This window comes from Bubalus bubalis, chromosome 12 (genome assembly GCF_019923935.1).
Source record: "Bubalus bubalis isolate 160015118507 breed Murrah chromosome 12, NDDB_SH_1, whole genome shotgun sequence".
Taxonomy (NCBI): Eukaryota; Metazoa; Chordata; class Mammalia; order Artiodactyla; family Bovidae; genus Bubalus; species Bubalus bubalis.
Window position 1 is genome coordinate 43,434,628 of NC_059168.1, and position 16,375 is coordinate 43,451,002.

The 16,375-nt window shown below is 38.5% G+C and overlaps 1 non-coding gene across 1 annotated transcript; it reads left to right on the plus strand.

Annotated features, from left to right (window-relative positions):
• Positions 1-1,967: 1,967 nt before the first annotated feature.
• LOC112578321 lies at positions 1,968-2,075 on the plus strand. The gene has a single exon (XR_003102611.1). It is a non-coding gene; the product is annotated as a U6 spliceosomal RNA (small nuclear RNA).
• The last annotated feature ends 14,300 nt before the right edge of the window (positions 2,076-16,375 follow it).

Consider the following 16,375-nt stretch of genomic DNA (forward strand, 5'->3'; position numbering starts at 1 on the left):
ACACCACAGTTCAAAAGCATCAATTCTTCGGCGCTCAGCTTTCTTCACAGTCCAACTCTCACATCCATACATGACTACTGGAAAAACCATAGCCTTGACTAGACGGACCTTTGTTGGCAAAGTAATGTCTCTGCTTTTTAATATGCTATCTAGATTGGTCATAACTTTCCTTCCAAGGAGTAAGCGTCTTTTAATTTCATGGCTGCAGTCACCATCTGCAGTGATACATCCTAATAGATCCAAAAGCATTCTTGACAAAAAAAAAAAAAAAAAGGGGAAAAAATAGTTCTAAGGAATTCTGGCCAAGATAGTAAATATAAAAAATGATTTCTAAAACCAATTGATTTAATCTTTTTAAAAGTTTATTTTGAAATAATTCAGAACTTACAGAAAAAAATTAGCACAGAGAATTCCCATATACACCCAGAGACCACATTCAAGTTTTGTAAATTGTCCCAAGTATATTTTTTATATTACCTATAAAGGATCCAGTCTAGATTCATGCCTTGTACTTAGTTGTCATGTCTCATCACACTCTCTAAATCTGGGACAGTTCCTGAGTCTTTGAGTTTCATGCCCTTGACATTTTTGAAGATTATAAAACAAAGGAATTTTATAGACTGTCCTTGATTTGTATTTGTCCCGTAAGCCCTCATATCCTTCTGAGTGGCACAGTGGCAATTTATACTTTATTGGTGCTATTAAATTTGATCATTTGAGTAAGATCTTATCTTCTAATCTCCATTATGAAGTTATTTTTCTTCTTTGTAATTAAAAGTATTGTATGTGGAAATACTTTGAAACTATATTAATATCTAGTTACTCATCGCATTTTTATCAATTAGTATTGGAACCCACTGATTTTTCTTCCTTCAGTCAACTACTACTATGATAGTTGCCAAATGGTATTTTTCTATTTCTCTCTTACTATAAGAAAAAGCTGTCTCTTATCCACATATTTGACTCATTTGTTTATAACATGCATCCTTTTTAACTCAATGAGTTATATAAATATCAGTTTGATGCTCAAATTATCCCAGACTTGACCAGCAGGAGCCCCATCAAGCTGGATACTGTTTCCTCTTGACATCTCCCCATCATTTATTTTTAGGACTTCCATCTTCTCAGCACAATAAGAGGTTCCAAGCTCAACTTGTGTTTTCCCTGTTCCACTCTGGAATCAGAGTCTTCAAGGAAGACTGGTTCTCTTTAGTGACGAGTGGTGTTTAGAAACCAACGTCTGGGTCCTAGATGTGTTCATTTCTACTGGGATATTTCTGCTTCTGGGCCCACTCTGTGGTCAGAGCTAGGAAATATAAATATATACTTTACTTCCGTATTTATTTGTGTAACTATTCACCTATATTACAAACTGTTAATTCACACTGGTAATGCCAAACCCATTTCAGTACTGCAGGATTCATCTAACATTTTACCTTTTTGTGTTTGTTTCTTCCTTCTCAGTTGGTGATCAATCTGGCTACCATTATCTGAAATATATTTTCTCATGTATTGAATCACCCATATGAGCCAATCTCCTAACCACCCCCATGCTGCCCCCACCACTCTCTCCAATGCTCTCCTCATAATGGGTTGTGATGACCTGCTGCCATAGTGTTATCCCTGTTGCCCTGCTCTGATCCCATCCTTATACGGACCACCGTTACATTTTCACTTGTGAAAGCAATTGATTCTGAAAATAAATAGCACGGGAACATTTTCTTTGCTAATAAACAGATCCTATGTGAAATCAAGAAATTACTCAAGTTTATTTAACTTTTTAATATTTGAATGGTGGTATTCAAAAAAAAGTATCCAGTCTAAAAACACTGTTGGCTTTTAAAAATACATTTAAAATATCTTGAACAGGCAATAACAGGAGTAAATCACAAAAATATTATACCATGCAAAAACAAAAACCAAACCCAGGTATGAAAGAAGTCTTTGCATACTGTGTTTTACATACTGTGCCCACTTTGGCACCATGTATACTAAAACTAGAACTGTACAGGAAAGATTAGCATGACCTCTGTGCAAAGATGACACAAATTTATGAAGAATGCCTCTATTTTGTTATATGTATCTTACCATGCTAAAAAATAATAAACTAGAAAGGGTACAATTTCATCTAGATGAAATCTGGAAATAGGAAGAATTGAATCTATAGTAAGAGAGCATATCAGTTGTTGCCTCATTCAGGGGGATTTGCTGCAGAGGGGCATGAGGGGGAACTATGATGGAAATGGAAATTCCATTTTGGGGTGATAGAAATGGTCTATAACTTGATTATAGTATAAATTTGTCAAACACTTGAAATGCATACTTGAAATGCTTTTTATTATATGTAAATTATATTTCAACTAAATTGATTTTTAAAATATTGAAATTATAGAATTCTAAAGAGCTAGAAAAGATCTAAGTGTCTCCTGCTTTTTCAGATGATAAAAATTGAGGTCTAAAGAGGCTAAATCATTAGACCAACTAGTTGAAGGATAGACTTAAGTTTTCAAATTTCAACGAGTTCAGTATCTTTCCGTGCCTGTGTCTTCTTCCTTGACATGACAGGATGCCTGACCAGAAAAGTACTCTGCAAAAGATCAAATTTGTGTTTTTCCTTTCACAGTACAGGTTAGGGTAGAGAGTGACAGAGGGAAGCTTTACTTAGGATAGGCAAGCAGTAAGGAGCTCTGAATGGACATTCAGAAAGGGAGAAAGGCATAGCAGGACTTTCTGTGTTTTATTGCAAAAAATTTTTTAAACTGCCTCATTTTTTGGCAAGTGGTTCTTGCTGTAGAGAAAGGGAGAAATGGTGGTTCTGGAACTGCTGCACATTGAATCATCCTGACCCAGCTCTCCTGTGACTGTGTGTGACCTGCTCAGGTTGATTGTGAAGAGTGGGCCCTTGGGAGGCCAAATGTAGAACATCCTTGGTAAACAAACTAAGTTGTCTTCCTTGCTCAGCCTCATAGCAGGAATATAGACCTACAAGGGCCTCATCTACAAGCAATGGACAAGCACTGCCTTTTGGATCAAGGGGGATGGCTTTCCAAAAGTGACAGTGTGAGATGAGAAACTATGGCATTAGCCAATTGATCAGGCTCTAATTAAGAGAACATAGCCCACTATAACCTGCATAAGTCATTGCTTGTGATATCTGGGCAATCTATGGGGGAGTGTTCTCCAGGTGGGATATAATGGGCATCCTGCTAAAAGGGCTTTGGGTGATTAAGCAGTTGTTCGAAGAAAACAAAAGCATTGCAAATACATAGGAACTTGAGTTTGTGAAGCAGGTTATAGTAATTTTACTGGAAATGTTAATTCATCCATGCAGCAGTATTTACTAGCATATACTTACTGTGTGTCAGCCCTGTGCCAAGAACTAGGGATAGTGGCTACACTCCTAGAGTTTAGGGGGTGGAGATAAGATACTTCACAAAATAGACTGCTGTGCAGTGGGGAGCATGAGTTCCAAGAGGAATTGAGAGAATAGACCCCTAATCTACCCATCAGGTGAGGGGAGGGAAAATCAGGAGATGCCTCTCCCAAGAAAGTAACTTTTTTTTAAATTTTATTTTATTTTTAAACTTTACAAAATTGTATTAGTTTTGCCAAATATCAAAATGAATCCGCCACAGGTATACATATGTTCCCCATCCTGAACCCTCCTCCCTCCTCCCTCCCCACACCAAACCTCTGGGTCGTCCCAGTGCACCAGCCCCAAGCATCCAGTATCGTGCATCGAACCTGGACTGGAAACTCGTTTCATACATGATATTTTACATGTTTCAATGCCATTCTCCCAAATCTTCCCACCCTCTCCCTCTCCCACAGAGTCCATAAGACTGTACTATACATCAGTGTCTCTTTTGCTGTCTCGTACACAGGGTTATTGTTACCATCTTTCTAAATTCCATATATATATGCGTTAGTATACTGTATTGGTGTTTTTCTTTCTGGCTTACTTCGCTCTGTATAATAGGCTCCAGTTTTATCCACCTCATTAAACTGATTCAAATGTATTCTTTTTAATGGCTGAGTAATACTCCATTGTGTATATGTACCATAGCTTTCTTATCCATTCATCTGCTGAAACACTGTCTGACATACATCACAGCAGGATCCTCTATGACCCACCTCCCAGAATATTGGAAATAAAAGCAAAAATAAACAAATGGGACCTAATTAAACTTAAAAGCTTCTGCACATCAAAGGAAACTATTAGCAAGGTGAAAAGACAGCCTTCAGAATGGGAGAGAATAATACCAAATGAAGCAACTGACAAACAACTAATCTCAAAAATATACAAGCAACTCCTACAGCTCAACTCCAGAAAAATAAATGACCCAATCAAAAAATGGACCTAAGAACTAAATAGACATTTCTCCAAAGAAGACATACAGATGGCTAACAAACACATGAAAAGATGCTCAACATCACTTATTATCAGAGAAATGCAAATCAAAACCACTATGAGGTACCATTTCACACCAGTCAGAATGGCTGCGATCCAAAAGTCTACAAGTAATAAATGCTGGAGAGGGTGTGGAGAAAAGGGAAGCCTCTTACACTGTTGGTGGGAATGCAAACTAGTACAGCCACTATGGAGAACAGTGTGGAGATTCCTTAAAAAACTGGAAATAGTAACATTTGAGGTATAGAGCTGAAGTAGAGGCTATTCATAGGAAAGGGATGGCATTATTCTAGGAAGGTGGAGACAGAATAAAGAAAGCCTGGAGATAGGATTTGAATCTCTCATGGAAAAGCAAGTGTAATAGTTTGATGCACCTGGAATAGAGTCAGAATAGCAGGAAAAGATGGAGAAGGCAATGGCACCCCATTCCAGTACTTTTGCTGGAAAATCCCATGGACAGAGGAGCCTGGTAGGTTGCAGTCCATGGGGTCGTGAAGAGTCGGACACGACTGAGGGACTTCACATTCACTTTTCACTTTCGTGCATTGGAGAAGGAAATGGCAACCCACTCCAGCGTTCTTGCCTGGAGAATCCCAGGGATGGCGGAGCCTGGTGGGCTCCCATCTATGGGGTTGCACAGAGTCAGACACGACTGAAGCAATTTAGCAGCAGCAGGAAAAGATGTGAGATGAAGCCCTGGAGACATAGGCTTTGATCCTAAGGACAATGATGAACCACTGAAGGGTGTTAAATGAGACAGTGGCAGGAATACAATGTCTAGAATATTTTTTCTGTGTTTTTTTTTTTTTTCTGGAAAGAATGGACCAAAGAGACTTGATATACATGGTGACCATTAAGACACTTGTTGGATTGAGTGAGAATGATGGAGGGAAATAGATTTGAGTTAGGAGATACAGGACTTCCCTGATAACTCAGTTGGTAAAGAATCCACCTGCAGTACAGGAGACCCCGGTTCAATTCCTGGGTCAGGAAGCTCTGCTGAAGAAGGAATAGGCTACCCACTCTAGTATCCTTGGGCTTGCCTTGTGGCTTGGGCTTCCCTTGTGGCTCAGCTGGTGAAGAATCTACCCACAATGCAGGAGGACCTGGGTTCGATCCCTGGGTTGGGAAGATCATCTGCACAAGGGAAAGACTACCCACTCCTGTATTTTGGCCTGGAGAATTCTATGGACTGTATAGTCCAAGGGGTTGCAAAGAGTCAGACACAACTGAGTGACTTTCACTTTAGGAGATACAACTTTTCAGGACTTGATTGGGTTTTAGGGATGAGGGAAGAGAGAGAAGTACTGGATGATGCACAGTTTCTGATAGATGATACATCAGAATAATTATAACATTTTTATGCATATATGTGGAGAATAACACTCTAGGCAACCCTTGCTATCCAAACTCAGGAACTTGATATTCAAGAAAATTTTTGGATAATTTCTTTTTGTCTCAGTTCAGTCACTCAGTCATGTCCAATTCTTTGTGACCCTATGGATGGCAGCATGCCAGGCTTCCCTGTCCATCACCAACTCCCAGAGCTTGCTCAAACCCATGTCCATTGAGTTGGTGATGCCATCCAGCCATCTCATCCTCTTTCTACCTAAACTCCTGGTATTAGTTGAAACTCAAGGACAAATAGATTTGAATAATGTGATTTCTTTGGATTTCCTACCTAAATCTAGGAACAGAAATTCAGGATTTAGATAGTAGTGTATTTGTAGTATATTTATTTATTTATTTTTAATATTGTCCTGGTTGTACCATGCAGCATATGGGATCTTAGTTCCCTAGCCAGGGATCAAACCTACGCCCCTTGTAGTGGAAGTGCAGAGACCCAACTACTAGCCAGCCAAGGAAGTGTTCCTGGGTTCTGTTTTTTTGTTTATTTGAATTTGGTTGTGCTGGGTCTTTGTTGTTGTGCACCAGCCTTCTCCAGTTTTGGTGATCAGGGATTACCCTTTGTTGCAGTGCGTGGGCTTCTCATTTTGGTGGCCACTCCTGCCGTGGAGCACAGACTCTAGGGTGCACGGGCTTCAGAAGTGGCAGCGCATGAGCTCAGTAGTTGTAACTCCTGGGCTCTAGAGCTTGGGCTCAGTAGCTGCGGCACACGGGCTAAGCTGCTCCACAGTAGGTGGAATCTTCCCAGACCAGGGATCAAACCCATGTCCCCTGCACTGGCAAGTTGATTCCTATCCACTGTGCCACCAGGGAATCCCCTGGTTCTGCTTTTTAAAGGAAGTTTTGTTTTGTCCTGTTCCTTGCCATGTAGGTTCAATATTTTAGATTAAAAAATTCTATATAATGAGATACAAAGTTTATATTTTAATCAGTTGGTATTTAGGAGAGAGCTCCCAAGACATATGGCATATTAAATGTATTTGTATGACAAATTTAAACTTTTAAATATGAGTAGCTCTATTTTTTAGTATTTTAGTTTCACATAATTGGCATGTTAAGAACTAAGGAAATATATTTTCTGTCAAGTGACCAATTTGACAAAAATCTATTATCTTTACAAAAACCAATACAATTTTTAAAATACTCAGCGCCCATTGTAAGATTTCAATAAAGAAAACAAAACAAATTTGATTTTAGTAACAAAACACTTTTAGCAGGGTTTTAAAATAAAAATTCCATATTCACTTCTAGTATAACAAGGACTTTTATCACTATTTGACTTATATGACTATCATATTTTTTTTCTCAAATTTGACTTAAAATGTGTGTGAAAATATCTGAAAAATATCAGTGATGATTCTCTGGTATTCCAACATAGTTTTTCAGAGTCAGAGGTGACAATAAATATCAAATGTCAAGGACATTTTGAGATTTGTCAGGTTTCAAAATGTTGAAATATGACTGAAAACTGCAATAATATTCATATGGGATTGGATAATAGGAAAATAATTTTAATGTTTTCTCTCTTAGCAAGAATTCCATCCTTGGAGTTCCCTTCCATAAAGCAAAAACATAAGTTTTTCTATAGACCACCAGACACATTTGGACCTCTATCTAGGCTATGTAGATTTCAGATAAGTTTATACTTACATGTAATGTATCTATCACCTACTTCTCAACATCTCCTATACTCTCACAACATCCACCCCTCTCAACTAATGCCCTATCCCACTCCATTTTTTACTGAAAAAAAAAAATCCTTTCATTATATATATATGATTTACCTACACCTGCAGCCACCTTTTCCTTGCCTCCTGCATCAAAATTGACTTTGTTTCTGCCTGGATCCTTTGGGTTGTCACCTTGCCAAGAATGCCACTCCCCTGTCCTACATCAGCTCTATCAGGATATGCCATCCCCAAATATGCCTTTTTGGTATATTATTTTGAGCCAAAGGCACTTAAGAAACAGCAGATGCAGAAAGAGCTCTTTGACCTCCTTTTTTTCTACCTAAAAACAGGCCATAAAATTTCCCAAGAGAAAGGTGTTCTCCATGTATCAGGAAGAGAAGAAAACCCTTATCACCATAGACTGGGAATCAATGCTGAAACGGATCTCTACAAACAAACTTACTAAATAAAATAACTCATCTATTTCAACCTGCCCCCATACATGTCATAGCCACTTTCTTATAATTTACTATACCAGCTCAAACCTCTTTGTCATTTCTTCACAAGTTTATTGTGTCTTTGTCTAAAAGGTATAAAAGCTTTCTTCTAATCTGGTCACTTGTTCATATCTTCAGTCTCTTGTGAAGGGCCCATGTGCATGTAAAAATTTAACAAAACTTATATGCTTTTCTCCTGCTCATCTAAATGTCAGTTTAATTCTGAATTTGAATCCAGAAGGTAGAGGAGAATTTCCCCCCTCTCCACACCCACCCATCAGCTTCAAAACATGTCTCAGTTTATACTTCAAATCATTCCTCTTGACTCAACATTTACCCTTCAGACACTATTCCATTTTGCCATTCTCCCTCACAGCAAACCTTGAATTTTTCTTCAGCAGTGGTCTTCAAAGTTTTTTTTTGTTTGTTTTGCCTGCCCTGGGAGATTTGGTAAAGCTATGTATCCCCTTGGCACATAGATTTTCAGTTTTTAGTTTCCCCTTGGCAAACATTTTTAGTTAAACATTTAAATTTTTTCATGCTCTTTATGTAGTTGGAAAGGCTGTAATTTCCAGAATATTGTATGTATTGGTGTTTTAACACTGCCACATCATTCTTTAAAATATATTCAGTACATCTAAATATGATACTCATCATTCACTAAAAAACCAAAACAATTTAAAAAGCTCATCTTTAGCACACAAATTTTATTATTTAAAATCAATAAAATTATTAATTTTAAAAATTATTCATTATTCTTTTTAACTCCTAGTTCTAATTTACTTCCCTCACAGAATTTTACCCTAATATATCTTTTGCTTCAAAGTCTTTTATTGATTACCTATCATACTTCTTTGAAAAACAGTATATAAAATTAACATGTTTACAGTTTTCCTGTGACCAGAAGCCTCTAAAAGTTAAACAATGTCTTATGGGTTCATTGTAATTATTAAAACCGTAACACAGCAAAATCACACTGAAGTAAAATTTTATTAGAAATTCTATCTTTTTAAAAAAGTATTTATTTGGCTACACCAGGTCTTAGTTGAGGCATGCGGGATCTTTAGTTGTGGCATGCAAACTCTTAGTTAGGGCATGTTGGATGTAGTTCCCTGACCAGGGATCAAACCCAGACCCCCTGCACTGGGAGCCTTAGCCACTAGACCACCAGAGAAATTCTGGAAATCCTATCTTAATGAAGCGAGTAGACTTTTTTTTTTTAATTGGCTTACATATTTTATCTCATTTTTTGTCTTTTTTTGGCCTCATGGCTTGTGGGATCTTAGTTCCATAACCAGGGAACAAACCTGGTCCCTTGGCAGTGAAAGCTTGGAGTCCTAACCACTGGATCACCAGGAATTTTCCTGATTGGCTTATATTTTTGAGCATAGCTTACTGCTCAGAATGCTGGGCTCAGCATCAGTTTACATTCCAATTTTTCATTTTTATGTGATAAGAAACTTGTTCACATTACTAAGTAGAGGTAGAAGAAATTGATACAGCAATACAATCATTTCTTTGGACTCTTAAATTAATGCCCCAAATGACTCTTTACTGTCATCACATTGTTATCTGTCATCTTCAATTTGGTTGAAAGGAAAGACTATGAAAACCCAATGTTCAAAATAACTTTGAATGTCTGGATTGGGGAGACTCTTCCGAGCAGGCATTGTTGGGTCCTGGCTGCAGTCAACAGTTTCTGCTTTCTCAATTCATTGTTCAGTGTTGTGAATTGTCCCCTTTGCTTGTCATCCCTGGACATTTTACATCCTGGGCAACATGCTGTTGTTATACAAAGAGATGTATGCCTTCTTTTGTAAGAAAGAGAAAAGGAGTGACTGTGAAAGCTGACATGGGAAAGGGGAAGCTGTACCCATAACACAGGCCTGCTCTTGGGAAGAGTGTTTTTAGGAAAACACAATTTTAGAAAAGAGTTCATATGAAACTGAGGACCTGAAAATTGGTCCCTTGGAAAGTCTTTGTATGCCCTAGTTTGAAGGCCACTGGTATACACATGCTTTTTCTACTGACTCCTATTCTCTTAAAATCCACCCTAATTGCATCTCTGTCCCCACAGGCCACTGAACATGCTTTAACAATGGCCATCAACAATATCCACGCTGCTAAATTCCAATAAACATTACTTAAGAAATAGTTAAAGCTTCAGGAAAAAAGATAAAAAGAAATTCTAATGTAGCAGTGGTCAAACACAGTAAGTGCATTTTATAACTAAACATTAATAAAGACCAGGACACAGGATACACTAGTTTAAGGACAGATCTCCTGGTCCAACTGGCTCCAACCAGGAGTGTCGTGGTGGCGCAAAGCTGCATTTACACAGCCAAGGCTTCAGTCCATTTTCTGAAATATGCTGTCCTATTAGAGCTTTGATGAAGCATCTGGCTGGGTATGGACAGCTGAAATGTTAGGAAAAGCTGAGCACTTCAAAGAAACCTTGGCTCAGCCATCACCATCTCCCCCACTTCGTAGCAGGTACCATCTGACATTCCAAACTTATTTAGAAAGATAAATTTAAAATATGAAGGTAATGCTTACTTAAAAAAAGGACTTACTTAAAAAATTCTCTGGTCCCTAAAGAAACTTCTTCGGGCCATATATAACCAGCTATTGAACACAAGATGCTTTTCAGGGTGAGGAGAGTGGAACTAACATTATAGCTTATTGGGGGAAAAGGTCTTTGAGCATCCAGAACCACCTCTCTAAGGCTTTAAAAACCTTGGGCACTGTCTCCAGAGCTTTCAAAAAGTCTCACAAAATGCAGAAACATGACTGGTGCAGCATCCTTTTGGGAGTCAATGGTACCTTTTGGTAAGGTTTAATTCTCCATCTCATCAACCAAACTGGAAAAGCATCTTTTTCTCTGTGAATAATAGATTCCCGCCACCCCCGCTCCCCAGCCTTTTCTTTCTATGCGTCTCTTTCTCTGTCTAGTACGTATATAGTTTACTGTTAAACTCCTGACACGTTTTAAAGTCCTTTATCATTGATTTCGTCCTCAATATAAAGCATCAATTTGAAACACTCGCTTTAGATACTGTTTAGAGAGGCTGTGATGAATACCCGTTGATGTGATGCAATGGGGTTTTTTGTTTGTTTAAGAGCCATGGGAAGAAGTCTGGTTTTGTAGTGGAATTCCTTCTTCAAGTTGGGGATGTTTTCCAACAGCAGGTGGCCAGGTGATGCTCACAGCGTCCGCAATGCACAGGTGCAAACGGCCTTCAGTTTTTTGTGGGAAATGTCCCAGTAGGACGGGTTTAGGAGCATGCGCAACAGATGTTCCGTTAGGAAACCGCTGAGCACGTGCACACAGGCATGCGCTGTCTGATCCTGGCTCCTGTCAACCGCGGCAGGAGAATGGTGTGTAGCTCACCCACACCCCCCCACCCCGCCCCCCGCCGCCTTGACCGGATTCCAGACTCCTGGAAGAAAGGCTGGCATATTTGTTTTTATGACTGGAGTTTTAACATCTGTTTTTCCTTCTTGAATAATTCCCCCCCCCCCACCAAATACAAATATATATTGAATACTCATTGTAAAATATCTAACAATTTACATTCAAAACCCACTAGAAAAATAGGCAAAGAACCAGGGAACAAAGACTTCACAGAAAAATGATTACAAATAGGCCTCAAATATACAAAAATATGTTTAGTATCAGTTGTAATAAAAAAGTGAAAGTGTCCTCTTTGCGGCCCCATGGACGGTAGCTAGCCAGTCTCTGTCCATGGAATTCTCCAGGCAAGAATACTGGAGTGGGTTGCCATTCCCTTTCTCCAGGGGATCTTTTAGACCCAGGGATGGAACCCAGGTCTCCTGCATTGCAGGTGGATTCTTTACCAATGTAGCCACCAGGGAAGCTGCACGGAGTTACTGTTATGTACTTATTGGCTTGGCAAACAAGAAACTGTCTGGAGATATACTCTGTAGGGGGATATGGGGAAACAGGCACTGCCTCAGTGCAGATGGAAGAGGAGAATGTCACAACCCTTAGTGTTTACCAAACTGTAGGTGTATTTACACTTTGATTCAACTAAATCCGTCTTTGAGGAATTCTTACTATAGACACACTTGCTTACATATGAAATGATGTATGAGCCTGTTGGTTGTAATTAGGTTGAAAATTACCCAAATAACCATCAGAGGGCTGATTTTAAAAACTGTAATAGATATGGACAGTGGAGCATTATGCAGCTGTGAGAAAGAATGAGGAAGTTCCCTATGTACTGATATGGAAAGATCTCCAGGATGTCTTCCTAAGTTAAAACACTCTTGTACTTGGGCTTTTTAACTTAGCAAGTAAGATATGCCTTTTGTGTAGGAGAGGAGAATAAGATTTTATGATCCTTTCCTGTTTCCATATAAATAAATTCTGGGAAGATACACAGAAAACAATCATAATTTCTTGTGGGGTGGAGGGAAAGACAGGGTGAAGGACTTCTCGATGCATGTGTTATAATTTATTGGTTTTTGAACCAGGTGAATGTTATCCATTAGGAGTAAAAAATTATAACTTAAAATATTCAGAAATATGTACTATAAAAGATGAAAACTGTCCCCTTCCTTCTAAAGATAACTACTATTAATAAGACCAAGAGCTTTGGTTTTAAAAAAAAAACCCTTTTCCAGGACTTCCCTGGTGGTCTAGTGGTTAGGAATCTACCTGCCAATGCAGGGGATACAGGTTTGATCTCTGGTCCAGGAAGATCCCACATGCCACAGAGCAACTAAGCCCCTGCACCACAGCTATCTTCTTCCGACATCTTACTTGATTTAATCTTAAATATATTTAAAAAATTTTAATTATCATACTGAAATGAACTGAACTGAATTATCATACATGTTACTTACATGCTTCAGAAATATGGAGGAAAGGGTTTTTAAAATTTTTATTTATTTAAGGAAAGAGTTTTTTAAATTTTTGGCTGTGTTGGGTCTCCATTGCTGCGTGCAGGCTTTCTCTAGTTGTGGAGAGTGGGGCCTACTCTTGATTTTGGTGCTGGAGCTTCTCACTGTAATGGCTTCTCTTGTTGCAGAGCATGCGCCCTAGAGCATGCCTTCCAGTAGGTGTGGTGCAGGAGCTTAGTTGCTCCATGGCATGTGGGATCTTCCTGGACCAGGGATCAAACCTGTGTCCCCTGCATTGGCACATGGATTCCTAACCTCTGGACCACTAGGGTAGTTCCAGGAAAGGGTATTTTAAAATCGAAAGCTCTTGGTCTTTTATATTTTTAAATTTATCCACCATTTATATTTGTTAGCCATTTGAATATCCTCTTGTGTGAAGTGTCCATTCAAGTCTTTTGCCTATTTTCTGTTGGGTTGTCTTTTTCTTATTTACAGAAGTTCTTTATACTTTCTGAACATATTTCCTTTGTACATAAACACTTTTGGCTTCTTTTTTCACTTTAATATATTTTGATGAACAATAGGTCTTTATAAAAAATTTATTTATTTTTAATTGGAGGATAGTTGCTTTACAATACTGTGTTGGTTTCTGCTGTATAGCAACATGAATCATTCATAGATATGTGTGTTTCCTCCCTCTTGAACTTCTCTCTCACCTCCCACTCCATCCCACCCCTCTATGTTGTCACAGAGCACCAGATCTGAGCTCCCTGTGTCATATAGCAAATTTCCACTGGCTATCTAATTTTAAAAATGAACAGAAAGTGTTAATTTTAATATGGTCTATCTTTCTTTTTTTTTTAATGAGTGGTGCTTTTTCTTTGGTACTGTTTAATCTGCCTTTAAACCTATTTATTGAGTTCTTAATTTCTGGGTTAGTTGCCAAATTTGTCTTTTCTCTTTGAACATATTAAGCATTAAGCATTGCTACTTTAAAATCTATGTCTGATAACTCCACTCTCTGGTTCCCCTTTGGATCTTTTTTCCCTCTTGATTTTTGAGTACATCAACTTGTCTCCTTGTATGCCTGCCTATTTTTTTTTTTTTTTTGAAATGTGGTTATAGAGATAATTTGAAACCTCAAAGTAGTGCCCTTTTCCTCAAGAGAGAATTCATGTTTCCTTCTGACAGGTGGCTATGGACACTACCAATCTCAGAGCTACTTGCTGCTGCTGCTGCTGCTGCTAAGTCGCTTCAGTCGTGTCCAACTCTGTGCAACCCCATAGACGGCAGCCCACCAGGCTCCCCTGTCCCTGGGATTCTCCAGGCAAGAATACTGGAGTGGGTTGCCATTTCCTTCTCCAATGCATGAAAGTGAAAAGTGAAAGAGCTACTTAATCCATTCCAAAACTGAGATAATGCAGAATTGGGCTTTAGTGCTTATAAGGCCCTGTTCAACCTACTCCTAGAGTGTGACCCTTTGCATCTCAACCCAAAGCCTGAGGATTTGCTTTAGATCATGTTCCCAAACCCCATGAGTCTGTACAAAGCTCTGTTTAGCTTCTCATATGCATCTTCTGAAACTGGAAGATTGGCAGAACCCCAAATACTGGACTCAGCTACCTAGACTTCCATCTTTCTGTTCTCTCCTGAATCTTGGCACATAAGCCTTCATGGCCTTATTTGCTCTCGTATGCTTTCAAACAGATATTTTAAAATAGTCATTTCCAGTTGTCCTTTAGAAAATTGGTCCAAATTGCTTATTCTGCAGAACTTTTTTTTAAAATATAACTTAAAAAAGTGCTTCAAGACTTCTTTAAAGGGAAAAAGTGGTCTTTAGTTTTATGTTCTTTTTTCTTTGGGTTTTGAGAGTAAGACTGGGTCTTGGAGCTTTATTGATATGGTAATTTAAAAAATAATTTGAAATATTTTACAACCGATTTTCAGACAGACTTTTTATAAGCTATTATTGCTCTTTAAACCAGAAGCTCTCAGGACTTAAGTGCTGTGTGTCGAGGTCATGGGTGGCAGAGTTGAGTTAGAAATAGAGGGTGGTTGGAGTACCTTCAAGTTGATTTTGATAGCAGGGTGTCTCTTTTGTACTAACACTTCTCTGTCGTCATCTCTAGCTCTCAGTAGTGTTTCATGCAGGTGACCACTCTATTCTTCATTTTCTCTGAGACCTTGTTCGTCTGCTCTTTTTCTCTCTCATTTTTAATCTCTGTTTTGCTGACTGATTTTCCTTTTCCCAACCTCTGGTTCCCTAGTGCTTAATCTAGAGGTCTCTTATCTATCTAAATTGTCTTCCCAATTAATCTCATGCAGATCTATGAAGTTAAATATTTTCTGGGCAGGAAAAATCTCAAATTTACATCACCAGATATCTTCTATCCCATTACCTCCTTTTTCCATTAAAAAGTTGAGGTATAACTTACATACAGTGAAGTGCACAAATCTTAAGCATACAGCTCAATGAATTTTACATCCATGCAGCCACCACCTAGATCTACACGAGGCATTTCTATCATGCCAGAAGGTTCCGTTGTGGCCTTTGCATTCAATACCCCCTTCTCAAAGATCTCTGTTCTGACTAAAGTTTTGCCTGTTCTTGGACTTCATATAAATGGAATCAGGAGATCCAACCAGTCCATCCTAAAGGAGATCAGTCCTGGGTGTTCACTGGAAGGACTGACGTTGAAGCTGAAACTCCGATACTTTGGCCACCTGATGCGAAGAGCTGACTCATTGGAAAAGACCCTGATGCTGGGAAAGACTGAAGGCAGGAGGAGAAGGGGACGACAGAGGATTAGATGGTTGGATGGCATAACTGACTCGATGGACATGAGTTTGGGTAAACTCCGGGAGTTGGTGATGGACAGGGAGGTCTGGCCTGCTGCAGTTCATGGGGTTGCAAAGAGCTGGACACAACTGAGTGACTGAACTGAACTGAACTGAACTGATACAGTGTCTATCTTTTTGTGTCTGGCTCCTTTCACTCAACAAAATGTTTTAAACATGTATCTGTGTTGCTTGGTATATCAGTAGTACATTCTTTTTATTACATAGTATTCCATTATATGAATATTCCACAGTTTGTTTATTCATTTTCCACTTGTTAGATGTTGCTCTTCCCCCAGGTATATTTTACTATTATGAATAGAGCTGGTATGTTATGAACAATTTTGTACATCTTTTTTTTTTTTTAAAGATGTACATTTATTTCTTTTTACCCCACCACACTCTTGGAAGATCTGTTTGGATGGCTTACATAGTAAAACATTCTAAGAGAGAAACAATGACCTTGACTTTTTCAAGGTCTTAAATTCAGTAACAGTTTTTAAAAAAAAGAAACCTAAAGTGAAGGGTTACAAATATGTGGAGATAACTGAAATCATCAGTTTACAGAAAATTATAATTTTCCAGTCCTAAGAAAATTTTCAAGAAAACTTGCAAATGCAATGATTTTCTTTCTTCAAGGCACTTGTAAATCTTAGCAACTTCTGGATCAGGTGAAGCAATATGTG